The following is a 17,544-nucleotide window of genomic DNA, read 5'->3' as shown; positions in this document are numbered from 1 at the left end:
GAGCGCAGAGAGAGAAAGAGCGCAGAGAGAGAAAGAGCGCAGAGAGAGAGAGAGCGCAGAGAGAGAAAGAGTGCAGAGAGAGAGAGAAAGAGCGCAGAGAGAGAGAGAAAGAGCGCAGAGAGAGAGAGAAAGAGCGCAGAGAGAGAGAAAGAGCGCAGAGAGAGAGAAAGAGCGCAGAGAGAAAGAGCGCAGAGAGAGAGAAAGAGCGCAGAGAAAGAGAAAGAGCGCAGAGAGAGAGAAAGAGCGCAGAGAGAGAAATAAAGAGCGCAGAGAGAGAAATAAAGAGCGCAGAGAGAGAAATAAAGAGCGCAAAGAGAGAAAAAAAGAGCGCAGAGAGAAAGAAAGAAAGAGCGCAGAGAGAAAGAAAGAGCGCAGAGAGAGAGAGCGCAGAGAGAGAAAGAGAAAGAAAGAGCGCAGAGAGAGAGAGAGAGAGAAAGAGCGCCGAGAGAGAGAAAGAGCGCAGAGAGAGAGAAAGAGAAAGAAAGAGCGCAGAGAGAGAGAGAGAAAGAGCGCAGAGAGAGAGAAAGAGCGCAGAGAAAGAAAGAGAAAGAAAGAGCGCAGAGAGAGAGAGAGCGCAGAGGGAGAAAGAGCGCAGAGAAAGAAAGAGAAAGAAAGAGCGCAGAGAGAGAAAGAGAGAGCGCAGAGAGAGAAAGAAAGAGCGCAGAAAGAAAGAAAGAGCGCAGAGAGAAAGAAAGAAAGAGCGCAGAGAGAGAGAAAGAGCGCAGAGAGAGAAAGAGAAAGAAAGAGCGCAGAGAGAGAGAGAGAAAGAGCGCAGAGAGAGAGAGAGAAAGAGCGCAGAGAGAGAGAAAGAGCGCAGAGAAAGAAAGAGAAAGAAAGAGCGCAGAGAGAGAAAGAGCGCAGAGAGAGAAAGAGCGCAGAGAGAGAGAGAGCGCAGAGAGAGAAAGAGCGCAGAGAGAAAGAAAGAGCGCAGAGAGAGAGAGAAAGAGCGCAGAGAGAGAGAAAGAGCGCAGAGAGAGAGAAAGAGCGCAGAGAGAAAGAAATAGCGCAGAGAGAAAGAAATAGCGCAGAGAGAGAGAGGAAGAAAGAGCGCAGAGAGAGAGAAAGAAAGAGCGCAGAGAGAAAAAAAGAGCACATAGAGAGAGAAAGAGCGCAGAGAGAGAGAAAGAAAGAGCGCAGAGAGAGAGAGAAAGAGCGCAGAGAGAGAGAGAAAGAGTGCAGAGAGAGAAATAAAGAGCGCAGAGAGAGAAAGAAAGAGCGCAGAGAGAGAAATAAAAAGCGCAGAGAAAGAAAGAGCGCAGAGAGAGAGAAAGAAAGAGCGCAGAGAGAGAAAGAAAGAGCGCAAAGAGAGAAAAAAAGAGCGCAAAGAGAGAAAAAAAGAGCGCAGAGAGAAAGAAAGAAAGAGCGCAGAGAGAAAGAAAGAGCGCAGAGAGAGAGAGCGCAGAGAGAGAAAGAGAAAGAAAGAGCGCAGAGAGAGAGAGAAAGAGCGCCGAGAGAGAGAAAGAGCGCAGAGAGAGAGAAAGAGAAAGAAAGAGCGCAGAGAGAGAAAGTGCGCAGAGAGAGAAAGAGCGCAGAGAGAAAGAAAGAGCGCAGAGAGAGAGAGAGAGAGCGCAGAGAGAGAGAAAGAGCGCAGAGAGAGAGAAAGAGCGCAGAGAGAAAGAGCGCAGAGAGAGAGAAAGAGCGCAGAGAAAGAGAAAGAGCGCAGAGAGAGAGAAAGAGCGCAGAGAGAGAAATAAAGAGCGCAGAGAGAGAAATAAAGAGCGCAGAGAGAGAAATAAAGAGCGCAGAGAGAGAAATAAAGAGCGCAGAGAGAGAAAGAAGAGCGCAAAGAGAGAAAAAAAGAGCGCAAAGAGAGAAAAAAAGAGCGCAGAGAGAAAGAAAGAAAGAGCGCAGAGAGAAAGAAAGAGCGCAGAGAGAGAGAGCGCAGAGAGAGAAAGAGAAAGAAAGAGCGCAGAGAGAGAGAGAGAGAGAAAGAGCGCCGAGAGAGAGAAAGAGCGCAGAGAGAGAAAGAGAAAGAAAGAGCGCAGAGAGAGAGAGAGAAAGAGCGCAGAGAGAGAGAAAGAGCGCAGAGAAAGAAAGAGAAAGAAAGAGCGCAGAGAGAGAGAGAGCGCAGAGGGAGAAAGAGCGCAGAGAAAGAAAGAGAAAGAAAGAGCGCAGAGAGAGAAAGAGAGAGCGCAGAGAGAGAAAGAAAGAGCGCAGAAAGAAAGAAAGAGCGCAGAGAGAAAGAAAGAAAGAGCGCAGAGAGAGAGAAAGAGCGCAGAGAGAGAAAGAGAAAGAAAGAGCGCAGAGAGAGAGAGAGAAAGAGCGCAGAGAGAGAGAGAGAAAGAGCGCAGAGAGAGAGAAAGAGCGCAGAGAAAGAAAGAGCGCAGAGAGAGAAAGAGCGCAGAGAGAGAAAGAGCGCAGAGAGAGAGAGAGCGCAGAGAGAGAAAGAGCGCAGAGAGAAAGAAAGAGCGCAGAGAGAGAGAGAAAGAGCGCAGAGAGAGAGAAAGAGCGCAGAGAGAGAGAAAGAGCGCAGAGAGAAAGAAATAGCGCAGAGAGAAAGAAATAGCGCAGAGAGAGAGAGGAAGAAAGAGCGCAGAGAGAGAGAAAGAAAGAGCGCAGAGAGAAAAAAAGAGCACATAGAGAGAGAAAGAGCGCAGAGAGAGAGAAAGAAAGAGCGCAGAGAGAGAGAGAAAGAGCGCAGAGAGAGAGAGAAAGAGTGCAGAGAGAGAAATAAAGAGCGCAGAGAGAGAAAGAAAGAGCGCAGAGAAAGAAAGAGCGCAGAGAGAGAGAAAAAAAGAGCGCAGAGAGAGAAAGAAAGAGAGCAGAGAGAGAGAGAAAGAGCGCAGAGCGAGAGATAAAGAGCGCAGAGAGAGAGAAAGAGAAAGAAAGAGCACAGAGAGAGAAAGAAAGAGCACAGAGAGAGAGAAAGAGCGCAGAGAGAGAGAAAGAAAGAGCGCAGAGAGAGAAAGAGCGCAGAGAGAGAAAGAAAGAGCGCAGAGAGAGAGAAAGAAAGAGCGCAGAGAGAAAGAAAGAGTGCAGAGAGAGAGAGAGCGCAGAGAGAGAAAGAGAAAGAAAGAGCGCAGAGAGAGAGAGAGAGAAAGAGCGCCGAGAGAGAGAAAGAGCGCAGAGAGAGAGAAAGAGAAAGAAAGAGCGCAGAGAGAGAGAGAGAAAGAGCGCAGAGAGAGAGAAAGAGCGCAGAGAAAGAAAGAGAAAGAAAGAGCGCAGAGAGAGAGAGAGCGCAGAGGGAGAAAGAGCGCAGAGAAAGAAAGAGAAAGAAAGAGCGCAGAGAGAGAAAGAGAGAGCGCAGAGAGAGAAAGAAAGAGCGCAGAAAGAAAGAAAGAGCGCAGAGAGAAAGAAAGAAAGAGCGCAGAGAGAGAGAAAGAGCGCAGAGAGAGAAAGAGAAAGAGCGCAGAGAGAGAGAAAGAGCGCAGAGAAAGAAAGAGAAAGAAAGAGCGCAGAGAGAGAAAGAGCGCAGAGAGAGAAAGAGCGCAGAGAGAGAGAGAGCGCAGAGAGAGAAAGAGCGCAGAGAGAAAGAAAGAGCGCAGAGAGAGAGAGAAAGAGCGCAGAGAGAGAGAAAGAGCGCAGAGAGAGAGAAAGAGCACAGAGAGAAAGAAATAGCGCAGAGAGAAAGAAATAGCGCAGAGAGAGAGAGGAAGAAAGAGCGCAGAGAGAGAGAAAGAAAGAGCGCAGAGAGAAAAAAAGAGCACATAGAGAGAGAAAGAGCGCAGAGAGAGAGAAAGAAAGAGCGCAGAGAGAGAGAGAAAGAGCGCAGAGAGAGAGAGAAAGAGTGCAGAGAGAGAAATAAAGAGCGCAGAGAGAGAAAGAAAGAGCGCAGAGAGAGAAATAAAGAGCGCAGAGAAAGAAAGAGCGCAGAGAGAGAGAAAGAAAGAGCGCAGAGAGAGAAAGAAAGAGCGCAAAGAGAGAAAAAAAGAGCGCAAAGAGAGAAAAAAAGAGCGCAGAGAGAAAGAAAGAAAGAGCGCAGAGAGAAAGAAAGAGCGCAGAGAGAGAGAGCGCAGAGAGAGAAAGAGAAAGAAAGAGCGCAGAGAGAGAGAGAAAGAGCGCCGAGAGAGAGAAAGAGCGCAGAGAGAGAGAAAGAGAAAGAAAGAGCGCAGAGAGAGAAAGTGCGCAGAGAGAGAAAGAGCGCAGAGAGAAAGAAAGAGCGCAGAGAGAGAGAGAGAGAGCGCAGAGAGAGAGAAAGAGCGCAGAGAGAGAGAAAGAGCGCAGAGAGAAAGAGCGCAGAGAGAGAGAAAGAGCGCAGAGAAAGAGAAAGAGCGCAGAGAGAGAGAAAGAGCGCAGAGAGAGAAATAAAGAGCGCAGAGAGAGAAATAAAGAGCGCAGAGAGAGAAATAAAGAGCGCAGAGAGAGAAATAAAGAGCGCAGAGAGAGAAAGAAGAGCGCAAAGAGAGAAAAAAAGAGCGCAAAGAGAGAAAAAAAGAGCGCAGAGAGAAAGAAAGAAAGAGCGCAGAGAGAAAGAAAGAGCGCAGAGAGAGAGAGCGCAGAGAGAGAAAGAGAAAGAAAGAGCGCAGAGAGAGAGAGAGAGAGAAAGAGCGCCGAGAGAGAGAAAGAGCGCAGAGAGAGAGAAAGAGAAAGAAAGAGCGCAGAGAGAGAGAGAGAAAGAGCGCAGAGAGAGAGAAAGAGCGCAGAGAGAGAAAGAGCGCAGAGAGAGAGAGAGCGCAGAGAGAGAAAGAGCGCAGAGAGAAAGAAAGAGCGCAGAGAGAGAGAGAAAGAGCGCAGAGAGAGAGAAAGAGCGCAGAGAGAGAGAAAGAGCGCAGAGAGAAAGAAATAGCGCAGAGAGAAAGAAATAGCGCAGAGAGAGAGAGGAAGAAAGAGCGCAGAGAGAGAGAAAGAAAGAGCGCAGAGAGAGAGAGAAAGAGCGCAGAGAGAGAGAGAAAGAGTGCAGAGAGAGAAATAAAGAGCGCAGAGAGAGAGAGAAAGAGTGCAGAGAGAGAAAAAAAGAGCACATAGAGAGAGAAAGAGCGCAGAGAGAGAGAAAGAAAGAGCGCAGAGAGAGAGAGAAAGAGCGCAGAGAGAGAGAGAAAGAGTGCAGAGAGAGAAATAAAGAGCGCAGAGAGAGAAAGAAAGAGCGCAGAGAAAGAAAGAGCGCAGAGAGAGAGAAAAAAAGAGCGCAGAGAGAGAAAGAAAGAGAGCAGAGAGAGAGAGAAAGAGCGCAGAGCGAGAGAGAAAGAGCGCAGAGAGAGAGAAAGAGAAAGAAAGAGCACAGAGAGAGAAAGAAAGAGCACAGAGAGAGAGAAAGAGCGCAGAGAGAGAGAAAGAAAGAGCGCAGAGAGAGAAAGAGCGCAGAGAGAGAAAGAAAGAGCGCAGAGAGAGAGAAAGAAAGAGCGCAGAGAGAAAGAAAGAGTGCAGAGAGAGAGAGAGCGCAGAGAGAGAAAGAGAAAGAAAGAGCGCAGAGAGAGAGAGAGAGAAAGAGCGCCGAGAGAGAGAAAGAGCGCAGAGAGAGAGAAAGAGAAAGAAAGAGCGCAGAGAGAGAGAGAGAAAGAGCGCAGAGAGAGAGAAAGAGCGCAGAGAAAGAAAGAGAAAGAAAGAGCGCAGAGAGAGAGAGAGCGCAGAGGGAGAAAGAGCGCAGAGAAAGAAAGAGAAAGAAAGAGCGCAGAGAGAGAAAGAGAGAGCGCAGAGAGAGAAAGAAAGAGCGCAGAAAGAAAGAAAGAGCGCAGAGAGAAAGAAAGAAAGAGCGCAGAGAGAGAGAAAGAGCGCAGAGAGAGAAAGAGAAAGAGCGCAGAGAGAGAGAAAGAGCGCAGAGAAAGAAAGAGAAAGAAAGAGCGCAGAGAGAGAAAGAGCGCAGAGAGAGAAAGAGCGCAGAGAGAGAGAGAGCGCAGAGAGAGAAAGAGCGCAGAGAGAAAGAAAGAGCGCAGAGAGAGAGAGAAAGAGCGCAGAGAGAGAGAAAGAGCGCAGAGAGAGAGAAAGAGCGCAGAGAGAAAGAAATAGCGCAGAGAGAAAGAAATAGCGCAGAGAGAGAGAGGAAGAAAGAGCGCAGAGAGAGAGAAAGAAAGAGCGCAGAGAGAAAAAAAGAGCACATAGAGAGAGAAAGAGCGCAGAGAGAGAGAAAGAAAGAGCGCAGAGAGAGAGAGAAAGAGCGCAGAGAGAGAGAGAAAGAGTGCAGAGAGAGAAATAAAGAGCGCAGAGAGAGAAAGAAAGAGCGCAGAGAGAGAAATAAAGAGCGCAGAGAAAGAAAGAGCGCAGAGAGAGAGAAAGAAAGAGCGCAGAGAGAGAAAGAAAGAGCGCAAAGAGAGAAAAAAAGAGCGCAAAGAGAGAAAAAAAGAGCGCAGAGAGAAAGAAAGAAAGAGCGCAGAGAGAAAGAAAGAGCGCAGAGAGAGAGAGCGCAGAGAGAGAAAGAGAAAGAAAGAGCGCAGAGAGAGAGAGAAAGAGCGCCGAGAGAGAGAAAGAGCGCAGAGAGAGAGAAAGAGAAAGAAAGAGCGCAGAGAGAGAAAGTGCGCAGAGAGAGAAAGAGCGCAGAGAGAAAGAAAGAGCGCAGAGAGAGAGAGAGAGAGCGCAGAGAGAGAGAAAGAGCGCAGAGAGAGAGAAAGAGCGCAGAGAGAAAGAGCGCAGAGAGAGAGAAAGAGCGCAGAGAAAGAGAAAGAGCGCAGAGAGAGAGAAAGAGCGCAGAGAGAGAAATAAAGAGCGCAGAGAGAGAAATAAAGAGCGCAGAGAGAGAAATAAAGAGCGCAGAGAGAGAAATAAAGAGCGCAGAGAGAGAAAGAAGAGCGCAAAGAGAGAAAAAAAGAGCGCAAAGAGAGAAAAAAAGAGCGCAGAGAGAAAGAAAGAAAGAGCGCAGAGAGAAAGAAAGAGCGCAGAGAGAGAGAGCGCAGAGAGAGAAAGAGAAAGAAAAAGCGCAGAGAGAGAGAGAGAGAGAAAGAGCGCCGAGAGAGAGAAAGAGCGCAGAGAGAGAGAAAGAGAAAGAAAGAGCGCAGAGAGAGAGAGAGAAAGAGCGCAGAGAGAGAGAAAGAGCGCAGAGAAAGAAAGAGAAAGAAAGAGCGCAGAGAGAGAGAGAGCGCAGAGGGAGAAAGAGCGCAGAGAAAGAAAGAGAAAGAAAGAGCGCAGAGAGAGAAAGAGAGAGCGCAGAGAGAGAAAGAAAGAGCGCAGAAAGAAAGAAAGAGCGCAGAGAGAAAGAAAGAAAGAGCGCAGAGAGAGAGAAAGAGCGCAGAGAGAGAAAGAGAAAGAAAGAGCGCAGAGAGAGAGAGAGAGAAAGAGCGCAGAGAGAGAGAGAGAAAGAGCGCAGAGAGAGAGAAAGAGTGCAGAGAAAGAAAGAGCGCAGAGAGAGAAAGAGCGCAGAGAGAGAAAGAGCGCAGAGAGAGAGAGAGCGCAGAGAGAGAAAGAGCGCAGAGAGAAAGAAAGAGCGCAGAGAGAGAGAGAAAGAGCGCAGAGAGAGAGAAAGAGCGCAGAGAGAGAGAAAGAGCGCAGAGAGAAAGAAATAGCGCAGAGAGAAAGAAATAGCGCAGAGAGAGAGGAAGAAAGAGCGCAGAGAGAGAGAAAGAAAGAGCGCAGAGAGAGAAAAAGAGCACATAGAGAGAGAAAGAGCGCAGAGAGAGAGAAAGAAAGAGCGCAGAGAGAGAGAGAAAGAGCGCAGAGAGAGAGAGAAAGAGTGCAGAGAGAGAAATAAAGAGCGCAGAGAGAGAAAGAAAGAGCGCAGAGAAAGAAAGAGCGCAGAGAGAGAGAAAAAAAGAGCGCAGAGCGAGAGAGAAAGAGCGCAGAGAGAGAGAAAGAGAAAGAAAGAGCACAGAGAGAGAAAGAAAGAGCACAGAGAGAGAGAAAGAGCGCAGAGAGAGAGAAAGAAAGAGCGCAGAGAGAGAAAGAGCGCAGAGAGAGAAAGAAAGAGCGCAGAGAGAGAGAAAGAAAGAGCGCAGAGAGAGAGCGCAGAGAGAGAAATAAAGAGCGCAGAGAGAGAAATAAAGAGCGCAGAGAAAGAAAGAGCGCAGAGAGAGAGAGAAAGAAAGAGCGCAGAGAGAGAAAGAAAGAGCGCAGGGAGAGAAAGAAAGAGCGCAAAGAGAGAAAAAAAGAGCGCAAAGAGAGAAAAAAAGAGCGCAGAGAGAAAGAAAGAAAGAGCGCAGAGAGAAAGAAAGAGCGCAGAGAGAGAGAGAGAGAGCGCAGAGAGAGAAAGAGAAAGAAAGAGCACAGAGAGAGAGAGAGAAAGAGCGCCGAGAGAGAGAGAGAGAGAGAGCGCAGAGAGAGAGAAAGAGAAAGAAAGAGCGCAGAGAGAGAAAGTGCGCAGAGAGAGAAAGAGCGCAGAGAGAAAGAAAGAGCGCAGAGAGAGAGAGAGAAAGAGCGCAAAGAGAGAAAAAAAGAGCGCAGAAAGAAAGAAACAGCGCAGAGAGAAAGAAAGAAAGAGCGCAGAGAGAGAGAAAGAGCGCAGAGAGAGAAAGAGAAAGAAAGAGCGCAGAGAGAGAGAGAAAGAGCACAGAGAGAGAGAGAAAGAGCGCAAAGAGAGAGAAAGAGCGCAGAGAGAGAAAGAGAAAGAAAGAGCGCAGAGAGAGAAAGAGCGCAGAGAGAGAAAGAGCACAGAGAGAGAAAGAGCGCAGAGAGAGAAAGTGCGCAGAGAGAGAAAGTGCGCAGAGAGAGAAAGAGCGCAGAGAGAAAGAAAGAGCGCAGAGAGAGAGAGAGAAAGAGCGCAAAGAGAGAAAAAAAGAGCGCAGAAAGAAAGAAACAGCGCAGAGAGAAAGAAAGAAAGAGCGCAGAGAGAGAGAAAGAGCGCAGAGAGAGAAAGAGAAAGAAAGAGCGCAGAGAGAGAGAGAAAGAGCACAGAGAGAGAGAGAAAGAGCGCAAAGAGAGAGAAAGAGCGCAGAGAGAGAAAGAGGAAGAAAGAGCGCAGAGAGAGAAAGAGCGCAGAGAGAGAAAGAGCACAGAGAGAGAAAGAGCGCAGAGAGAGAAAGAGCGCAGAGAGAGAAAGAGCGCAGAGAGAGAAAGAGCGCAGAGAGAAAGAAGAGCGCAGAGAGAGAAAGAGCGCAGAGAGAAAGAAAGAGCGCAGAGAGAAAGAAAGAGCGCAGAGAGAGAGAGAAAGAGCGCAGAGAGAGAGAGAAAGAGCTTAGAGAGAGAGAAAAAAGTGCGCAGAGAGAGAGAGAAAAAAGAGCGCAGAGAGAAAGAAAGAGCGCAGAGAGAGAAAGAAAGAGCGCAGAGAGAGAAAGAAAGAGCGCAGAGAGTGAGAGAGAAAGAGCGCAGAGAGAGAGAGAAAGAAAGAGCGCAGAGAGAGAGAGAAAGAAAGAGCGCAGAGATAGAAAGAAATAGCGCAGAGAGAGAAAGAAATAGCGCAGAGAGAGAGAAAGAGCGCAGAGAGAGAGAGGAAGAAAGAGCGCAGAGAGAGAGAAAGAAAGAGCGCAGAGAGAAAGAAAGAGCACATAGAGAGAGAAAGAGCGCAGAGAGAGAGAGAAAGAGCACAGAGAGAAAGAGAGAGCGCAGAGAGAGAGAGCGCAGACAGAGAGAGCGCAGAGAGAGAGAGCGCAGAGAGAAAGAGAGAGAGCGCAGGGAGAGAGAAAAAAAGAGCGCAGAGAGAGAGAAAGAGCGTAGAGAAAAAAAGAGCGCAGAGAGAGAGAGAGGAAGAAAGAGCGCAGACAGAGAAAGAAAGAGCGCAGAGAGAGAAAGAAAGAGCCACACTGTAATGGGGACCGGTTAGACCACAGGGGCCAATGTGAGATTGGGTGGGTCAGGCCGGGCCAGAAATACCGTTACATTTGGAGGCACTGCTGAGATCAGATCTGTCATCAGGACAGGCTCTAGCTAGGCACACTGGGAAACAGGGAGAGTGTCTGCTGCCACTTTGTGCTGCGTAGGGACGGACCTAGGGGTAGTCAGGGGGCTGACGGGATATTGTCAGTTCGCAGGGACAACCTAGGGGCCTGAAGGGAGTGAGGGGTCTGGAGCCGGGCTATAGCTGACCGAGTCACCTTGAGGCAGTGCTAGTTGGTAGGATGCCTGAAGGGATAGCCTGTTAACATGGTCAGGAATCCTGGAGAGGGTCTGCGCTAGGCTGACCAAGACAGGTAGATGCCCCAAGTACTGCATGGCAGAGCCAGAGTACCTAGCCCATTCCAGACACTCACCGTAGGGAGCACAGACTGGGAGGAAGGAGTCACAGCAGACACTGAGAGAGTGAGCCTAGCCTGAGGTAGTGCAACACTGGGTCACACCTAGATAAGGTACACATGTGGTGGTGCATCTGAAGCTAATCTTTATTGTACCGGTGTGGTGGCTGCCCCGCAGAGTGGAGCCCCATGTACGATAACTGTTACGAGAGAGTGGAGGATCCGCGTGGTGCGGAGAACATGAAATGGCGGACAGAGGCTGATGGGGAGGGCACCCGTGGCGTGCAACCCACTGAAGAGCAGACTGTCGCCGAATTGTCATTAACGAATCTGCTCTGGAGCGGAGCGAAGGCCGTGGCTGCCCCGTTTTTATCCTGTCTGGGACAGCGAGGGGCCACCCTTGAAGAGTGTGAGGACATTGTAATAATTGGGGGAGAACCCCGTGAGGAGAGCAAACAAATGGACTTTTTGGGCTTAAAAGTCAACCAAAATGGCGGTTCCCGCTTGCTAGGGAAACCGCATGGGCCAGTCGCAGAGAAAATGGCTGACGCAGGACTTGCAAAGAGCTGGCCTGGAATGGCGCGAACAGCAGAGCCCCGCCCTGATGGGGGGCATGGCGCGAAAGCTATAGCTGCGCCGGGATGGACAGTGACTAATTCAGCCCCTGTGCTGAGTCAACCGCTAAGTCTATGGGACCCTCCCCTGATTTCTACCAGGGGGAGTCATTTTCAACTATGGCCTGTGGGGATGCACCCACTGGGCCCAGGGACTGATATCCAGACGGCGCCACTACAAAAAGTAGTTCCGGCCGCGGGAGTGAATTACCAAAAAGAAGGATACTTTGCACGCAAAGCTGCTGCAAGGAGAAGGCGGGAACTAGCCGCGGGAAAAGACTACAGCTCTGAGGAGGAAACTGGCGCGAAAACGCAGACCGCGCCCACCAGGACTGAGAAAGGCGCGGCCTTAATTAAGGGGCATGATATTCCCCTGTGGGACCCGCCCAATATTGCAACCCCTGGGGGCGGGTTTCACTCTCACAACATTATGGCTGGTTGGAGACAGTCCGAACCACAAGTACCGGGTCCATGGTTCTGGCCGTATACTGGGGGGACGGGGACGACTCCCATTAACCCCTGACTATACCGGGGATACGCTTATCACAATGCCTTTCTGGTCTGTGCTGAAGCAGGGCATTCTGGCAGGCAAGTGGCTTGACCTTTATTAGTGAGCCTGGTTACCCCCTCTCGGAACCACAGACTTAGAAATCGCCAGCTCATATACAGTGCATAAAATATATTTATATACTGTATATACCCTTATACACCATTTTAATAAAAAATATCACAAAATTCTTCTAAGTCTCTCGGGAAGAGTGAAAGACGCGCACGTTCATTTTCAGAGCTCCTAGACCTTCCTATAAGAAGTTAGCTAAAAAGTAGCTTCGAAAAACGCTTAGGTTAAGTTTCAGAGTTGCTTCTAATGTACCAAAGCTGGACTTAGACATAATTTCACTCTCACAACATTATGGCTGGTTGGAGAGGGTCCGAACCACACGTACCGGGTCCATGGTTCTGGCCGTATACTGGGGGGACGGGGACGACTCCCATTAACCCCTGACTATACCGGGGATACGCTTATCACAATGCCTTTCTGGTCTGTGCTGAAGCAGGGCATTCTGGCAGGCAAGTGGCTTGACCTTTATTAGTGAGCCTGGTTACCCCCTCTCGGAACCACAGACTTAGAAATCGCCAGCTCATATACAGTGCATAAAATATATTTATATATATACCCTTATACACCATTTTAATAAAAAAATATCACAAAATTCTTCTAAGTCTCTCGGGAAGAGTGAAAGACGCGCACGTTCATTTTCAGAGCTCCTAGACCTTCCTATAAGAAGTTAGCCAAAAAGTAGCTTCGAAAAACGCTTAGGTTAAGTTTCAGAGTTGCTTCTAATGTACCAAAGCTGGACTTAGACATAATTTCACTCTCACAACATTATGGCTGGTTGGAGAGGGTCCGAACCACACGTACCGGGTCCATGGTTCTGGCCGTATACTGGGGGGACGGGGACGACTCCCATTAACCCCTGACTATACCGGGGATACGCTTATCACAATGCCTTTCTGGTCTGTGCTGAAGCAGGGCATTCTGGCAGGCAAGTGGCTTGACCTTTATTAGTGAGCCTGGTTACCCCCTCTGGAACCACAGACTTAGAAATCGCCAGCTCATATACAGTGCATAAAATATATTTATATATATACCCTTATACACCATTTTAATAAAAAATATCACAAAATTCTTCTAAGTCTCTCGGGAAGAGTGAAAGACGCGCACGTTCATTTTCAGAGCTCCTAGACCTTCCTATAAGAAGTTAGCTAAAAAGTAGCTTCGAAAAACGCTTAGGTTAAGTTTCAGAGTTGCTTCTAATGTACCAAAGCTGGACTTAGATATAATTTCACTCTCACAACATTATGGCTGGTTGGAGAGGGTCCGAACCACAAGTACCGGGTCCATGGTTCTGGCCGTATACTGGGGGGACGGGGACGACTCCCATTAACCCCTGACTATACCGGGGATACGCTTATCACAATGCCTTTCTGGTCTGTGCTGAAGCAGGGCATTCTGGCAGGCAAGTGGCTTGACCTTTATTAGTGAGCCTGGTTACCCCCTCTGGAACCACAGACTTAGAAATCGCCAGCTCATATACAGTGCATAAAATATATTTATATATATACCCTTATACACCATTTTAATAAAAAATATCACAAAATTCTTCTAAGTCCCTCGGGAAGAGTGAAAGACGCGCACGTTCATTTTCAGAGCTCCTAGATTTTCCTATAAGAAGTTAGCCAAAAAGTAGCTTCGAAAAACGCTTAGGTTAAGTTTCAGAGTTGCTTCTAATGTACCAAAGCTGGACTTAGACATAATGTCACTCTCACAACATTATGGCTGGTTGGAGACAGTCCGAACCACAAGTACCGGGTCCATGGTTCTGGCCGTATACTGGGGGGACGGGGACGACTCCCATTAACCCCTGACTATACCGGGGATACGCTTATCACAATGCCTTTCTGGTCTGTGCTGAAGCAGGGCATTCTGGCAGGCAAGTGGCTTGACCTTTATTAGTGAGCCTGGTTACCCCCTCTCGGAACCACAGACTTAGAAATCGCCAGCTCATATACAGTGCATAAAATATATTTATATATATACCCTTATACACCATTTTAATAAAAAATATCACAAAATTCTTCTAAGTCCCTCGGGAAGAGAGAAAGACGCGTACGTTCATTTTCAGAGCTCCTTGACCTTCCTATAAGAAGTTAGCTAAAAAGTAGCTTCGAAAAACGCTTAGGTTAAGTTTCAGAGTTGCTTCTAATGTACCAAAGCTGGACTTAGACATAATGTCACTCTCACAACATTATGGCTGGTTGGAGACAGTCCGAACCACAAGTACCGGGTCCATGGTTCTGGCCGTATACTGGGGGGACGGGGACGACTCCCATTAACCCCTGACTATACCGGGGATACGCTTATCACAATGCCTTTCTGGTCTGTGCTGAAGCAGGGCATTCTGGCAGGCAAGTGGCTTGACCTTTATTAGTGAGCCTGGTTACCCCCTCTGGAACCACAGACTTAGAAATCGCCAGCTCATATACAGTGCATAAAATATATTTATATATATACCCTTATACACCATTTTAATAAAAAATATCACAAAATTCTTCTAAGTCCCTCGGGAAGAGTGAAAGACGCGCACGTTCATTTTCAGAGCTCCTAGACCTTCCTATAAGAAGTTAGCCAAAAAGTAGCTTCGAAAAACGCTTAGGTTAAGTTTCAGAGTTGCTTCTAATGTACCAAAGCTGGACTTAGACATAATGTCACTCTCACAACATTATGGCTGGTTGGAGACAGTCCGAACCACAAGTACCGGGTCCATGGTTCTGGCCGTATACTGGGGGGACGGGGACGACTCCCATTAACCCCTGACTATACCGGGGATACGCTTATCACAATGCCTTTCTGGTCTGTGCTGAAGCAGGGCATTCTGGCAGGCAAGTGGCTTGACCTTTATTAGTGAGCCTGGTTACCCCCTCTGGAACCACAGACTTAGAAATCGCCAGCTCATATACAGTGCATAAAATATATTTATATATATACCCTTATACACCATTTTAATAAAAAATATCACAAAATTCTTCTAAGTCCCTCGGGAAGAGTGAAAGACGCGCACGTTCATTTTCAGAGCTCCTAGACCTTCCTATAAGAAGTTAGCCAAAAAGTAGCTTCGAAAAACGCTTAGGTTAAGTTTCAGAGTTGCTTCTAATGTACCAAAGCTGGACTTAGACATAATTTCACTCTCACAACATTATGGCTGGTTGGAGAGGGTCCGAACCACACGTACCGGGTCCATGGTTCTGGCCGTATACTGGGGGGACGGGGACGACTCCCATTAACCCCTGACTATACCGGGGATACGCTTATCACAATGCCTTTCTGGTCTGTGCTGAAGCAGGGCATTCTGGCAGGCAAGTGGCTTGACCTTTATTAGTGAGCCTGGTTACCCCCTCTGGAACCACAGACTTAGAAATCGCCAGCTCATATACAGTGCATAAAATATATTTATATATATACCCTTATACACCATTTTAATAAAAAATATCACAAAATTCTTCTAAGTCTCTCGGGAAGAGTGAAAGACGCGTACGTTCATTTTCAGAGCTCCTAGACCTTCCTATAAGAAGTTAGCTAAAAAGTAGCTTCGAAAAACGCTTAGGTTAAGTTTCAGAGTTGCTTCTAATGTACCAAAGCTGGACTTAGATATAATTTCACTCTCACAACATTATGGCTGGTTGGAGAGGGTCCGAACCACAAGTACCGGGTCCATGGTTCTGGCCGTATACTGGGGGGACGGGGACGACTCCCATTAACCCCTGACTATACCGGGGATACGCTTATCACAATGCCTTTCTGGTCTGTGCTGAAGCAGGGCATTCTGGCAGCCAAGTGGCTTGACCTTTATTAGTGAGCCTGGTTACCCCCTCTCGGAACCACAGACTTAGAAATCGCCAGCTCATATACAGTGCATAAAATATATTTATATATATACCCTTATACACCATTTTAATAAAAAAATATCACAAAATTCTTCTAAGTCTCTCGGGAAGAGTGAAAGACGCGCACGTTCATTTTCAGAGCTCCTAGACCTTCCTATAAGAAGTTAGCCAAAAAGTAGCTTCGAAAAACGCTTAGGTTAAGTTTCAGAGTTGCTTCTAATGTACCAAAGCTGGACTTAGACATAATGTCACTCTCACAACATTATGGCTGGTTGGAGACAGTCCGAACCACAAGTACCGGGTCCATGGTTCTGGCCGTATACTGGGGGACGGGGACGACTCCCATTAACCCCTGACTATACCGGGGATACGCTTATCACAATGCCTTTCTGGTCTGTGCTGAAGCAGGGCATTCTGGCAGGCAAGTGGCTTGACCTTTATTAGTGAGCCTGGTTACCCCCTCTGGAACCACAGACTTAGAAATCGCCAGCTCATATACAGTGCATAAAATATATTTATATATATACCCTTATACACCATTTTAATAAAAAATATCACAAAATTTTTCTAAGTCCCTCGGGAAGAGTGAAAGACGCGCACGTTCATTTTCAGAGCTCCTAGACCTTCCTATAAGAAGTTAGCCAAAAAGTAGCTTCGAAAAACGCTTAGGTTAAGTTTCAGAGTTGCTTCTAATGTACCAAAGCTGGACTTAGACATAATGTCACTCTCACAACATTATGGCTGGTTGGAGACAGTCCGAACCACAAGTACCGGGTCCATGGTTCTGGCCGTATACTGGGGGGACGGGGACGACTCCCATTAACCCCTGACTATACCGGGGATACGCTTATCACAATGCCTTTCTGGTCTGTGCTGAAGCAGGGCATTCTGGCAGGCAAGTGGCTTGACCTTTATTAGTGAGCCTGGTTACCCCCTCTCGGAACCACAGACTTAGAAATCGCCAGCTCATATACAGTGCATAAAATATATTTATATATATACCCTTATACACCATTTTAATAAAAAATATCACAAAATTCTTCTAAGTCCCTCGGGAAGAGAGAAAGACGCGTACGTTCATTTTCAGAGCTCCTTGACCTTCCTATAAGAAGTTAGCTAAAAAGTAGCTTCGAAAAACGCTTAGGTTAAGTTTCAGAGTTGCTTCTAATGTACCAAAGCTGGACTTAGACATAATGTCACTCTCACAACATTATGGCTGGTTGGAGACAGTCCGAACCACAAGTACCGGGTCCATGGTTCTGGCCGTATACTGGGGGGACGGGGACGACTCCCATTAACCCCTGACTATACCGGGGATACGCTTATCACAATGCCTTTCTGGTCTGTGCTGAAGCAGGGCATTCTGGCAGCCAAGTGGCTTGACCTTTATTAGTGAGCCTGGTTACCCCCTCTCGGAACCACAGACTTAGAAATCGCCAGCTCATATACAGCGCATAAAATATATTTATATATATACCCTTATACACCATTTTAATAAAAAATATCACAAAATTCTTCTAAGTCTCTCGGGAAGAGTGAAAGACGCGCACGTTCATTTTCAGAGCTCCTAGACCTTCCTATAAGAAGTTAGCTAAAAAGTAGCTTCGAAAAACGCTTAGGTTAAGTTTCAGAGTTGCTTCTAATGTACCAAAGCTGGACTTAGACATAATGTCACTCTCACAACATTATGGCTGGTTGGAGACAGTCCGAACCACAAGTACCGGGTCCATGGTTCTGGCCGTATACTGGGGGGACGGGGACGACTCCCATTAACCCCTGACTATACCGGGGATACGCTTATCACAATGCCTTTCTGGTCTGTGCTGAAGCAGGGCATTCTGGCAGGCAAGTGGCTTGACCTTTATTAGTGAGCCTGGTTACCCCCTCTCGGAACCACAGACTTAGAAATCGCCAGCTCATATACAGTGCATAAAATATATTTATATATATACCCTTATACACCATTTTAATAAAAAATATCACAAAATTCTTCTAAGTCCCTCGGGAAGAGTGAAGACGCGCACGTTCATTTTCAGAGCTCCTAGACCTTCCTATAAGAAGTTAGCCAAAAAGTAGCTTCGAAAAACGCTTAGGTTAAGTTTCAGAGTTGCTTCTAATGTACCAAAGCTGGACTTAGACATAATTTCACTCTCACAACATTATGGCTGGTTGGAGAGGGTCCGAACCACACGTACCGGGTCCATGGTTCTGGCCGTATACTGGGGGGACGGGGACGACTCCCATTAACCCCTGACTATACCGGGGATACGCTTATCACAATGCCTTTCTGGTCTGTGCTGAAGCAGGGCATTCTGGCAGGCAAGTGGCTTGACCTTTATTAGTGAGCCTGGTTACCCCCTCTGGAACCACAGACTTAGAAATCGCCAGCTCATATACAGTGCATAAAATATATTTATATATATACCCTTATACACCATTTTAATAAAAAATATCACAAAATTCTTCTAAGTCTCTCGGGAAGAGTGAAAGACGCGCACGTTCATTTTCAGAGCTCCTAG

This window comes from Ascaphus truei, chromosome 19 (genome assembly GCF_040206685.1).
Source record: "Ascaphus truei isolate aAscTru1 chromosome 19, aAscTru1.hap1, whole genome shotgun sequence".
Lineage (NCBI taxonomy): Eukaryota > Metazoa > Chordata > Amphibia > Anura > Ascaphidae > Ascaphus > Ascaphus truei.
The sequence above is the reverse complement of the archived record's forward strand: the minus strand, read 5'-3'. Positions refer to the sequence as shown.